General features: G+C 40.4%; 1 protein-coding gene across 2 annotated transcripts in view; it reads right to left on the bottom strand.

The window, feature by feature from the left end:
- KIF5C (kinesin family member 5C) overlaps positions 1–12,826 on the bottom strand; it is a 287,301-nt gene that overhangs the window by 273,286 nt on the left and 1,189 nt on the right. The gene's annotated exons all lie outside the window — the stretch shown is intronic.

Raw genomic sequence — 12,826 nt, 5'->3', positions numbered from 1 at the left:
CTCAATTTTGAAGATTATTTTTTAATATAGGAATTAATTGATCTTTAAACTTCTGATGAGAATTTGCCTTGACAATCTATCTGAATAAAAAGTTGAAAAATCTATATTCAACACCTAAAGATATATAGTTATAATTGAAGTTTGATTTTCCCTCCAATTGACAAATGGCCAAAGGATCTGACCAGATGATTCACAGATGAAGAAATAAAAACTATCTTTAGTTATGTGAAAAAATGCTCCAAATTACTATTGATTAGAGAAATGCAAATTAAAACAACTCTGAGGTACCATCTCACACCTATCAGATTGGCTAACATGACAACAAAGAAAAATGATAAATGTTGGCGAGGATGTGCCAAAATTGGGACACAAATACACTGTTGATGGATCTGTGAACTGATAGAACCATTCTGGAGAGCAATCTTGAGCCATGCCCAAAGGGCCAGCAAACTGTACATACCCTCTGACCCAGCAATACCACTACGAGGTCTGTATCCCAAAGAGAGGGGAAAAGGAATCTACTTGTACAAAATTATTTAGAGCAGTTCTTTTTGTGGTGACAAAGAAATGGAAACTGAAGGGATGTGAATCAATTGTGTACATGGCAACAGCAATAATGCACGATGACCAACTGTGAATGAGTTACCTATTATCATCAATACATGGATCCAGGACAACTCCAAGGGACTCATGGATGAAAAAGGCTATCCACTGCTATAGAAGGAACAGAGAGAGTCTGAATGCAGACTGGAGCATGCCATTCTTCACTTTATTTCCTCCATAAAATTTTTCTCCATTGTAACTAATGTGTCTTCTTTCACAATAAGATGAACAGAAATATGTATTGTATGATAACACATGTATAACCAATAGCATATTATCTACTCTCCTGGGCAGGTGGGAGGATAGGAGGGAGGGAGAGAGCATGAATTGCAAAATGTCAGAAAACAATGTTTAAAAATTATATTGATGTGAAATTTTTTAATTTTAAAAGATTGTTTTTCCTTTCAAGTCAGTTATCTGACTTGTTCTCAGTTATCTAAGAGTAGGTGGTCCACTTTGTGAACATCTAGCTGAGGCTGCCAACATCAAAATGAACCAGGAAAGTTTTGATGCTAAATCAGAGAAGAGAGTTATATCTTGAATCCTAAATAGGAATTATTTAGGGATTTTCCATTTCCAGCAACAACTATGAATTAACTTGTACAAACTGAATGAGAATGACACGAGAAGACATGTCCTATTCCTATTATTATTTCTTAGACTCAGAGCCAGTCTTATTAGTAGGCAGGGAGTAGGTAGCAACCTACATGAAGTGATACGAGGGGTAACTACAGACCATCTTGTCCAAAGCAACTGTTCCCACCTCCCTGACTGAAATTCCCACATTAATTATTTATTTGGATTGAAGGACTGTTTAAATGAAAGTGCCATCTTGGATAGCAAATACACTAAACATGGAAGAGAAAACAAATTGTAAGAAGCAGAAAAGGAATCTCTGCTGGTAGAAATTCCCTCCTTAGACTGTTAGAGCTGGAAGAGAGCTTAGAGGTCATCCACTCTTGTGCCTTCATATTATACATCCAGAAGTAGAAACTGAGAGAAACTAAGTAGAGACTGATACGGCTGGTTTCACAGTTCACTTAGGGCTATTGACCAGTCTGGAACCCAGTTCTCCAGACATCCACTGTTGATAATTAAGACACCAACAGTGAGGCATCTCTCACTGGAGGCCTAATTAAGCAGCGACTAAGTGATCTCTCTGCCTCCCAAAGATGCTACAGGAAGGATTGCTGGGTCTACCTCCATCCTTTGAGATAAAAGTAGAGATGCAAAATTAGGTTAAATCACAAGAATCAGGGCATTTTGCCAGGTGTGAAAGTAAGGTTTTTTAAATGGGAAAGAGGTATATTCCTAAAACAGGTAGTACAAGAGCCCATGGAGAATGGAAATATACTAGGTTTGGTTCTTACTAGTGGTCTATGAGGGATTATGAGGGAACTGTCTGTAACACTCATCATAACAGTACTAAATACACCATTCAATGGAGAGAGCAATAGAAAATCAGGGAGCTGTCCATGAGAGACAGCTCCCCCAGCTTTGGACCTAGCATAAATCACTATGACTGCATGTAGAACAGGGAGAAAAATGGGACTCCAGTCTCAGAGGGCTAGGAAAATATTGAGAAGCAGGAACAGTTAGATGGATTAGTGGATAAGGAGGCAGGTTTGGAGACTGCAAGTCCTGAGTTCAAATCTACCTCTAATACTTCCTAGCTAAGTGACCCTGGTCAAATCACTTAACCCCAATTACCTAACCCTTGGTGCTCTTCTGCCTTGGAACTGACACTTAGCATTCCCTCTAAGTCAGAAGGTGAAGGTTTAAAAAATATTGAGAGGCAAAATTTCAAAAGTCAATAACTCACAAGAAGCTTGAGACTATTGAAAAATACCCGATTCTAAGTCCATGAAAACATACAAGGCAAGGATTAAAATAAATGAACAACTAAAAACCCAACTCAGTGGTTGAGAATCACTCTCACACAATGTTCTCCCATCTCATTTTTATACCCTTACCTAACCAACTAGAAGAAGCACTGTGGTGATTGAGGTAAACTAAATTTTTTTGGTGGGGGGTCCAGACTTGTGAATTCCTTTGTGATTTGAACCTCCAGAATGTAAACACCCTCCATTAATGCTGATGGGAAATTCCTCTTTTAATTAGTCTTAACGAGAGTTGCTAAGGTTACTGAGAGGCTGTGGCCAGCTTGTTCAGTCCCACAGTTACAATGTGTTGGAGGCAGGACTTGAACTTAGATTATCTTGACTTCGTGGCCAAACCCTTAATTCACTCTTCCACATTCTTTCTCCTTAGAAAACAGATTTTAAAAATACAGCTTCTTCTTCCTGGCCCAAAAAAGCAGCAGAATTAGGAAGAATAGATGGAAGTTACTTGGAGGCAAATTTTGACTCACTACAGATTTAAAAAAAAAAAGGGGGGCAGCTGGGTAGCTCAGTGGGATTGAGAGCTAGCCCTAGAGACGGGAGGTCCTAGGTTCAAATCTGGCCTCAGACACTTCTCAGCTGTGTGACCCTGGGCAAGTCACTTGACCCCCATTGCCTAGCCCTTACCACTCTTCTGCCTTGGAGCCAATACACAGTATTGACTCCAAGATGGAAGGTAAGGGTTTAAAAAAAAAATCTGTTAATTAAAAAATAAATAAATAAAAATCTTTCTTAGTGATTTGAACTGTTCAAAAGTGAAATAGTAGTGATGAGTTTCCTCTCACTTGAGGCTTTTAAGCAATGTCTGAGTGACCTTCCACCCTCCCAGTTGAGGATGCTGTGGAAAGGATTTCTGAAGCAACCCCTATACTTTGAAATCCTATGATGCCACAAGCTTCTTGACTAGAAATTTTCAGACTCCTCACTGCCTGTTGTTGTTCATCCTTCATTTTCTTTAAAAAAACAAACCCTTATCTTCTATCTTAGAATCAATACTGTGTAATGGTTCCAAGGCAGAAGTCTGGTATGGGCTAGACAATGGGGGTTAAATGACTTACCCAGGGTCACAGAGCCGGGAAGTGTCTGAGGTCAGATTTGAACCTAGGACCTCCCATCTGTAGAACTGGTTCTCAACCTACATCTCAACTCCATTTTATAGAGAAGTTCTTTATCTGCATTAGTGGAGGGAGTTTGCATATTGAGGGTTCAAAGCATTAAGGAATTCTCAAGCCACCTAACTGCCCCCTCATTATTTTAAAATGACATCACCAATGACACTCTTGTTATCTTGATTTGTTCATGAATTGGATTTAAGTGAGGCAGAGTTGCAAACTCAGTCTTTTTCTGTCATTAGAAATAAACTCAAGGAAGTGAGAGTTGGATGTTCTGCTGGTTACCTAGTCTAACTCTTTCCTTGTGAAGATAGGGGTAAAGCAATTTGCCTATGATCACACAGCTAGTAAGTAGTGGCAGAGTCAAAAAGAGTAACCATATTGCTTGACTCCTGGTATATATTATGCTCACTTATTTGATAGTTGCATTAATTTCAAAGCCTGATATTCAAAAGCCTTTGTAACCGATTCCTTATGTACTTCTACTGTAATTCCCATCACTTCCCCATATAAACTTCTATCCAGACAACATGGCAGCACCCACTGTCATCTCAACTCCCTAATTCAAATTTCCATTCCAATGTATTTGCTCATGCCACCCGCCATGTCTAGATTTTTCACTTCCCTCCTTTCTATTTATACAAGTCCTGCCCATTCTTCAATGCCTTTCTTGAAGACTTCCCCAACAGTTCTATCCTCCAATGATCATTCCTTCCTCTGAACTCCTCTACTTCTCATTTAGCATTTTCTCAGACGCCACTGTGTGCTGTTTTGTTTTGTTCTTTTACATTTTTGAATATGTATGGCCTGTCTCCCTCAAGTAGACCATTGGTACCTTGAAGGGAAGGGCTTCAATTCCATTTTCCTTTATTATATCCCAAGCAATTAGCACTGTGTAGTAATTAGTAATGACAGGAAACGTGTATGTAGTAACCTTGCAAAGTGTTTTCTATCTATTATCATTTGATTCTCACAACAAGGCCAAGAGATAACATGAAGACACTACAATTTATATGAGTCACAATTTATAGATAAGAACAAAGAAGTGTCACCGGTCATGGATTGTAATGTCCATAATGATGGAAGTTGAGAAGGTTCAGAGAAGAGTAGCCTGAATCAATGGAAAGTTTGGAGAGGGAGGATTCTACTATATGAGAGTGGACTTAAAAGATTAGGACATTTTAGCAGGGAGAGGCAGATGGTAAGAAAGGAAGAGAGAATGATTTGCTTGGATCCCTCCCATTTCAGTAATTTAGACTTCATAGTTGAAATCTTAGTTCCCACTAGTAAGTTCAGTTCTACCTTAGGCTTGGGGACCAAGTCTGGCCCTGGGCAAGGGGAGTTTAATGAAAAATGAGTTCAACATTAAGCAAGTCTTGTTAGTCTTACTTCTGGTCCTAGCAAAAGAGTTCTTTGACTAGACTCAAGCATTGTATTCCAAATCTATTAACCGCATTATTATTCTTTTCCTTTCAACCCAAAGCTGAGCTCCTTTCTTGGCCTCCTTCCATTACTCTAATTCTTCTAGATCTAGTTTCTTGCCTCCCCCTAATCCTCCCTTCAAGGTCAGAAGTCCAGCCACTAAATATCAGTCTCTGTGCCAGAGTTTCTGCCAGATCTCTCCTTTATCAATTTCAGTTTTCTCATAAAAAATGGAGAGAATAAGGCCCATAATCCTTAGCTCACAGGATTATTATTCAGGTTTCAAACTTGAAGGTACTAAAAATAATACTATTTTTATTCTTATTTCTGCCTATTATCTGTTGCCAATCTCCTACTAGTTCCTTGTGGAGACCCCACTCTGTACTATCTCCTGGACCTCCTTGACATTACCTGCCAGTCTTCCTGGCATAACTGAAGGGGTGTCCCTGGGTCTCCTGGACAAGAACCCCAATTGTCCCTTGTTTCTTGATATCTGAAGAAGAAATAATGTGGATAGATGGTGATATCCATGAAAGGAAACTGAGTTAGATACTTAATTGACTGTCAGTAAGTATATCTCAGTTCCCTATTGTGAAGGGAAGGCAAAGTGAGTCTTCCTTCACTGGGCCAGCACACACAAGCCTTGGAGACTAAATTATATAAAATTATCTGTTTATTGAGATACAAAGGGTAAAATAAGAGGATTAAACACAAGGATGCCCTGATTCTAAGTCCTAATACTCCAACTCTTCAATCTATATCCATCTCACAATGGAGTCTTTAGGTCTTCAGGTTACCCTATTTCTTCCTGGCTCTAGCTAGTTTCCCACCAAACCTTTTTAATCTACCTGACTATAATCCTCAATTGTTGGTTTAGTTATTTATCTCAGAAGTTGTCTCCAAATTTACTAAGAATGAACCCAAGATGGGATGAGTTCCCTCAGAGCTGAGTCTGGCTCCAAGGTGGGACTCTCAGAGCCCAACATACGGGATCTTCAAGTAACCTTTTCTCATATGGTGTTGGTAAATACAGCAGGTATATAGATAGATCTTCTGTAAGATGTTCTCTCCAGTGAAAAAGGAACTTCCAAAGGCAGTTTACAGTTTCCTTCTCCCACAAAAGGTTCAGGTAGGAAAAACTCAGAAGAGAGCAGCCTTCCTTTGCCAGCTCAGGACCGGAAGTGACAGTTGCTCACTCAAACAGCTTCCTCCAGCTTTCTGTACATTCCAAGATCCCTTTGAGGATTCTTGGAATGGGCTCATGCTAATAGTTCTGGAGACAGCATCCAATATTCTTAAATTTAACCTTATCTGAGTTTATCTTTCTATAATCCCATTCTTATGCTGGGAAATGTACACTACATCCTACTCTCACCTGATGCTAGTACCTTCCCTATCCTTTGCCTTCATGAATCTTCCGAGGTTAGGCCCAGCAACTAGTACCTTCCTCTCTAAGATTACCTTTCTATCTGCTTTGTAAGTGGCATGAACAAATTTGTTATTTACCTGTTGTTTTCCCCATTAGAATGGGAGCATTATGAGGTCAAGGACTATTTTTGCTTTTCTTCATATTCCCAATTCTTGTTGACTTGGCAGCATCTTTTCAGAAGCCAGTTATATCCTAGATATACTGACAGACCAAGAACAGAATCTTGAAAAACATGAATGAGGTTATTATGGCAAACTATAAACTCTTGAACAATGAATAGAAGGGGGCATCCTTTGAGGGAGGCATCATTCATAGAAAAGACAGTTATGAAATTGAATATACAAACAGATAGGATGGGTCAGAAACATATTAAAAAACTGAACAAGTTGTCTGAACAAAATAGGCTCATGTGTGTCTGGGATGTACCTCAATTTTAAGACTGATACTAAGGACAATGATAACTTCCACTGAAGAGCCTCTGCTGTAACAATGCCTAGGCTGGATGGACCATTCATTCAACAGCCATTTATTAATCACCTACTATGTGGCAGCAACTATGCCAAAGAACTTGGGATGCAAAAGCAAACACGAAAAACAAACCCTACCCTCAGAGAGTTTTCATTTTCTGTACCATGGATGGCTATTTCAACATTCCAAAGCCATTTGGCTGGAATTAGTTTATCAGAATTGCCCATTACCTGAAGAAATTGAACATAGGAGATAGAAATTTTTGACAGGGGAAAAAGTTAAAGGGAAGGACCCATAGAACACTGTGGTCCCTTTAATCGGTGTCTGGGGAGAAAATAATAATAATGACAACAATAACAATAACTTAAGGTTTAGAAAGCACTTTAAAAATATTATTTTATTTTTATTCTCACAACAACCCTTTCAGGTAGGTGCTATTATCTCCCATTTCCCAGATGAGGAAATTGAGGCAGAGACGTTAAGTAAAACTGCCCACGGTCACACAGCTGGTAAGTATCTGAAGCCAGATTTTAACTTAGGTCTTCCTAACTCCAGGCTCAATATTACCTGCCATACAACCCAGCAGCCAGGCACCAAAAACAAGGAGGGCCACCCAACAAGGGAAATAGAGAGAAACAGAGGAAAATTGCACAATATTACCCAGGTCTAGCCCTAACCAAACCCATCCTCTTTTTTTGATGTCCCACTAATTCTTTATTTCCAGTTAATTATCAATCACCAGAATGCTTTGCCTCTTCTTAGGCTATTCCAAGAGCTCCTTTAGCCAGAAGTCCATTAAGGCAGACAACAGTTTGCTTTCCCTGCCATGATTCCTGTCTGCAATATCATTATTACTGCTGAAACCACAGAGCTACTTTTGCTTTGGGCATTCTAAAGAACTGTGGGGAGAAGAACCCAAATGGATCAGCAGAAATGCTGGCTGGAGTATAGCTGCATAGCAGCAGATCGTGAGCTCTGGCTCATATTCTGAACTTTCCCCTACCCCTTTTTTTTTGCTGGTTCATGGGGTGCCTCCTCTTTTCTTTTCCTTCTGAATTTGCACTCCTTGGTAAAAGAATACCAAATATTCAGTACACGAAACCTAGAACATTCTCCTATCTCCCACTGGAGACCTATGCTACTGAGCTTCCTTCCAGATCCATAACCACAGCATTGTTCTCAATTCCTTACTCTCTCTCACCCCAGACATCCCACCAGTTATTATATGTTTTGCCTCAGCAATAGCTTTTGCATTCAGGCCCTCATTTTTTCTCCCATAGATTCTTGCAAAAGCCTCCTACTTGGTTGGTTTCTCTTCTCTGGATTCTGATAGGTGTAAGATTTTACCTTATCTTGGCTGGACCCAAACCTCTACATCACTTTATTCTACTATTTGCAAACTATACTACCTGCTCTGTCTGTCTCTGTCTCTGTCTCTGTCTCTGTCTCTGTCTCTGCCTCTCTCTCTCTCTCTCTCTCTCTCTCATTGCCTGTTTACTTCCTTGCCAGAACTCCTCAATCTAATGAACACTTAAGCCCCCAGTATATGTCATATTCTCTGTTGGAGGTACCAAGGCAAAAAACCAGTTTCTGCCTTCCAAGAGCTTGCATTCTGTTGAGGAGACCCACCCGAACCCAGGGAGGTTTGTACAATATACAGACTTATTTCTTGCAGCAAGCACATACTTGTGAGCCTTTGTCCACCCACTCAACATAGAACCAAAAAACAGGTTCAATAAATATGTAGTTTGAGTGAAGTCAGAAGTAGCAAATGTGGAAGCACAAAGATTAGGCTGAGGAAGATCCAACATTGTATCGCATTGCTGATGAGAGAAACTGGGCAATAATATATTTAGTGATTAAGGTACTAAAGGGGAATCCTAAAGACCCCCAGTTCAAAATCTGCCCCTAACACATTAGCTGTGTGACCACAGGCAAGAATAACTTCTCTGAGCCTCATTTTTTTTTCATTTGGAAGATGAGGGGATTGGATTGATAGCCTCTAAGATCCTCTTCAACTCTCTACATCTATGAACTGATGATCATATTTACCAGGAGGTGGAATGCAATTCAGTTGGTGAGGGCCTTCTGCTACCACTCTGTTGTCCCCAGGAAGATGACTATACATACTCTCACCTGGTTTCTTCCAATACAGAAATGACTGCATGAAGTACTGTGAGCTAAGAGACAGATAGAAACAGAGAGAGAGAAAAGAGAGAGACAGAAAGAGCAAGGTAGAAAGAGGGAGGGAAGGGGGGAGAGAGAAAAGAGGGAGGGAGGGAGAGGAAAGGGGGAAGGGGAGAAAGAGAGAGAGAAAAGAGGGAGGAAGAGAGGGAGAGGAAGAGAGAGAGAGAGAGAGAGAGAGAGAGAGAGAGAGAGAGAGAGAGAGAGAGAGAGAGAGAGAGAGAGAGAGAGAGAGAGAGAGAGAGAGAGAGAGAGAGAGAGAGAGAGAGAACCCTGTCCTGGAAGAGCTTATTATCTAGATGGAAAGATAAGATAATATAAGACTATGAAAAGTAAATAATAATTCAAGATTTAAATAAAGGCATTCATTCAACAAATATTTATTGAGAGTGTTATGTTAGGCCCTATATTAGGCAGTCAGGGAAATATAAAGATGAATAGGCTATATCCCCTGCCTTCACAGAGCTTACATTCTGCTAGGGAAAATAAGTAAGGTGAGCACATGTGGGTGGATGCACACACACACACACACACACACACAGAAGTAGAATACAAGGTTGTAGAATTCTACAAAGTGCCACATTAGCTAAAAGAAAGCAGATATTTTGAATCCTCCTAGAATTTTCCCCCAGAAATTAGCATCTGATGTATCCGCTGTCATCTAAGCTGTTTGATACACTCTAACCGTTCAGCATGTGTCTAATGGATCTGAGATCTGATCACTAAATACAACACCAGGCAAGTGAGTATTCTCTTCAATATTTCATTCAGTTCATGCAGCTCTCTCTCCTATTTGTTTCTAGGTCCAGGGATTCAGAGCTCCCCTGCATGGAAATAGTTAAATGACATGTAGTCTCATGATGCCATCTTCTGGTTACCAGCTGTGGAGAGACATAGAATGTCTGGCTGAGACAGTACTCACTGCACAGACTAGAAATAATTTAGGTTTTCATTTAAGGAACTCTTTCTTTTCCCCACCCCCCTACTCCCCTGAGGTGGGGGGTGGGGTGGCAAAGTCTTACAAATTGGGCAAAGATTCCTGAGGCTTATAGCAGTCTGGGGAATATCCAGGATAGACTCATAGGCACACAGTAATAATTCTGAAGCAACCACATGGGTTTCAATATTGAATGCAAATTGCCCTACCTTGATGACAGACAATTTCCAACCTGTCATCTCTTAATGAGTCTCTCTGATCACAGAAGCAAGTTGGTGTGCACTCAGGGCCCATCATTTTTCTTTTTAGAAACAATACCATATTTCCTGAAGAGCCTGTGTCTTGATTCTATAATAATGCTTTTAATATCTACCTCAGAGGTCTGTTAAGAGGCTCAAATATGATAATGCATATGAAGTACAAACTTTAAAGTGTTCTGTAAATGACAGTTATTCTCATTATCCAATGGAAACTATGCAGTGTTGGGTAGTGATCAGTTTCTCCCTGGAGGAATAGTTTTCCTGATTTCCCTCCTGTGTTATACTATACTGTTGAAAATGTCTGGGAAGCTTTCAGCACTGCCTTCCATTCCCATCACTTCTCATTCTCTGCCTGTTTAAACCCTTACTCATTCTTTAAAACCTGGCTCTAAATGCCATTTCCACTATGGAGTCTTCCCCGAGTCTCTAGTCACATGGCATTCCTTCCCTTTTTGTTCTTGGGCACTTGGGGACATAGGATCCCTTCTATGATTCTAAGTGTTCATGGACCAGGAAGTCAACTAGCCCAGACCCTTCATGTTAACAGACGAGGAAACAGTGGCCCAAAGAGATAAAGTGACTCAAATACACTGATAGTAAACAGCAGAGCTGGGATGTAAATGACTGATTCCTAAGCCAGTGTTCTTTTCTATACAACACACAATTGAGTATCATATTCCATTGTGTACTATGGTTATTGGTGTATGTCATCTCCCATATAAGATTACAATCTCCTTGAGGGCAAAGACCATCCTATGTATATCTTTCTGTCCCTAGGACCTAGAATAGAATAAGACCTTAATAAATATTTGTTATTTTTGAAAAAATCTTTCATGGAATCAAATTTACCTTTAAAAAATTAAAGTAGAAAAGCATATTCTGGTTGGTGGGTTTTATGTCAATAAGGTACAGTTTAACCATATTTCTATCCAACAAACCAATCCAAGAAATTATGAGATTTACAGATGTGAACTAACAATGGAGTAAAATCTACTCACAGCACCAGAGGCACAGGTCTGATGCTGGCCAGCTGGTTCTGATAAGAATAACAGAGAGTGAACCCAGCTTTCCTCTTCTATGCTGGTGATTATTAACTTTTTTGCTGTTGTTATTGATTCCTTTGCCTTTCTGTGGACTCCTCCAGACCCCTTCTCAAAAAAAAATTAAAGGAAATAATAAATTTCAGTTAGAGGTTGGTGAAGGTTAAGATGCAATTTTTCCCATCCAAGTTCATGAACCACCCCCTCAATTTATCCACAGATCCTGGGCAGAGGGGTGGGGGAGTTGGTGTCTATAGTCCCAGCTTAAGAATCCTTTTTCTCTATTTCTCCTTTGGCTATCTCATCCTCTCTAATTGCTCCATCATCATCTCTATGCAGATGGTTCTCATATTTACTTCACCAGCCCTCATATCTCTTTTTTGGTCCTACAAAGCTAATTGGCTGCTGATCATACTTTCAACTTAACACATCCAATGCTGAACACATTCTTTTCAAACCAGTGTTTCCTTCCAAAGTCCCTGTTTTTGTTGATGGCATCACCATATTCCCAGTGACCCAAACTAGGAACTTTGAAGTCATTGCTGATGCTGCTCTTACATTCGTTCCCCACACCCAATTAATCACCAAGTTATATCAATTCATAATAGTTCCTCCACCTATCCATTCCTTTCTTTGCACACAGTTGCCAACCTAGCTCAGACCCTCATCATCTTTTGCCTTGGACTATATTAATAGCTTCCTAAATGGTTTTTCTGACTCTAGCCTTTCTTTTCCAACTATCAGAATAATCTTCCCAACATACTACTCTATTATGTTGTTCTCTTTCTTCAAAATTTTCTGTAGTTCCAAAGGGCATATAGCTATAGGGCAAAACAACGTCTAACCTTGGAATAAGTAACTCAATTTATAATTCCAGTCTTATTTCACATTACCCCCCCTGCCACACACACACACACACACACACTTTATTTACATTTCAGTTAGAATGAATTACCAGCTGGTCCCAGATATTGCCCTGCTCTCTCTTGCTTGTATGCAATTGTGTTGGCGGGTATTCTTTTTGGAGCATCCTCCCTTCTTTAAGACCTAGCTCATGTGTCACCTCTCCCAGAAAGCCTTCCTTTATCCTCTTCTCTGGAATGGATGACTCTCTTCTTAGGTTCCTCTAGAGAAGTGATGGTGACCCCATGGTAAGGTTGCCAAAGATGGCATTCAGAACCCTCTCTGTGGGTACGTGGCCGCCCTCTCCCCACTCCCAGTTTGTTACTAGAAAGGCAGAGGGACTTGGGCAGAGATGCTTCCTTCCCCCCTCTCCACTATGTCTGCTGTCATTTTTTCACATCACCCATCCCTCTGCCCAGCAGGCCAATGGGGGCACTTTCTCCTTCCCCTGTGTGGGATAAAGGGAGAGTGAGGCATACCCAGCACTCAGTAGAGGCATACCCAGCACTCAGTAGGGGAGGGCAGGCACAACACTCAGTCTGGGAGGTGGGGCAAGAGTGGGGGCCC

The sequence above is a fragment of the Monodelphis domestica genome, chromosome 4, assembly GCF_027887165.1.
Source record: "Monodelphis domestica isolate mMonDom1 chromosome 4, mMonDom1.pri, whole genome shotgun sequence".
Lineage (NCBI taxonomy): Eukaryota > Metazoa > Chordata > Mammalia > Didelphimorphia > Didelphidae > Monodelphis > Monodelphis domestica.
The sequence above is the reverse complement of the archived record's forward strand: the minus strand, read 5'-3'. Positions and strand labels throughout refer to the sequence as shown.